We start from the raw sequence: 1,323 nt of genomic DNA, 5'->3' as shown, positions 1-1,323 counted from the left end.
CTTTGTTTTTAAAGGACAAAACTTTTGTCAAATTAATGTCAATGTTTTATTGTCAATTTAAATAAAATGAACATCGTTTCTGAAACGATCGTACACTCAAGTTGATTTTGTTTGTTTTTCCTTTTGAAACTGATTTTGAATTCCAAATTATGAATTGTTTTACTCAATATTAATATAGCTCTAGGATACCTATACCTATTGAGCTTATTATATATCTAAAGTACAATGGGCACTGTTTTCTTTTAATAGTATTAATACCTTTACTAATACATTAAAATAAACTCTGCTCTTTAGACTACAGGTCTAATTCCCTCTAATATATATATATATATATATATATATATATATATATATATATATATATATATATATATATATATATATATATATATAGCGCTTTAGTTCCTTCAGCTATAATCGAAAAACCGAAACCAAAACTTATGAAGAATTCTTGATAAAATTATTTTTCAAAAATAGATTATTGAAGTGCCATTAGCTATAAACGAAAACCGAAACCAAATCTTTTGAGGAATTCTTGGTAAAATTATTTATAAAAAAATAGCTATAATCGAAACCGAAACCAAATCTTTTGAGGAATTCTTGGTAAAATTATTTATAAAAAAATAGCTGACTTAAGTGTCATCAGCTATAATCGAAACCGAAACCAAAACTTATGATGAATTCTTGCTAAAATTATTTATTAGAAGAAATGGAAGTAAATAACAATTAAACTACCCGGATATAAGCGTGACACTGAAAATAACAAACACACTATTGTATTAATATATAGGTAATGTCGAGCCTGCATAAACAGGTCTCCCATAGAAAACATACCACACCCTAGTGGCCGTCACAGGAAGAAGATGTTGTGCATATATAAACCTGCCTTTGATAATAATTTTACTAATGACCTACTTTCCTCACCAACTTACAACATTCCAGACATCACGTGATACAGCATGTAAAAGACAGCGACGATCTTGAGCCTGAATACTTTGTTCTCCTATCCCACCAGCTCATGAGAACAGAACAGATGCTACTGTACTTCCCCTACCCCAAAACGGCGAGGTAATACCTGGGAAGATAATATTATGACTACAGAACAGGTACTACGCTATCTCCTCCTTTGAGGAGATAATGACAGAGCGAATATTCTTATGATAACCAAAGAGGTACTACACTAAGACTCCTCTCCAAATTGAGTATTGAAGGCTCGTTCAATAATCTATAATATAAATCTCACCTATCTATTTAAATGCATGTATGTATGTATGTATGTATGTATGTATGTATGTATGTATGAATGTATGTATGTATGTATGT

Source organism: Euprymna scolopes, chromosome 41 (genome assembly GCF_053919585.1).
Source record: "Euprymna scolopes isolate OS-2025 chromosome 41, ASM5391958v1, whole genome shotgun sequence".
Lineage (NCBI taxonomy): Eukaryota > Metazoa > Mollusca > Cephalopoda > Sepiida > Sepiolidae > Euprymna > Euprymna scolopes.
This window is presented reverse-complemented; position numbering follows the sequence as displayed.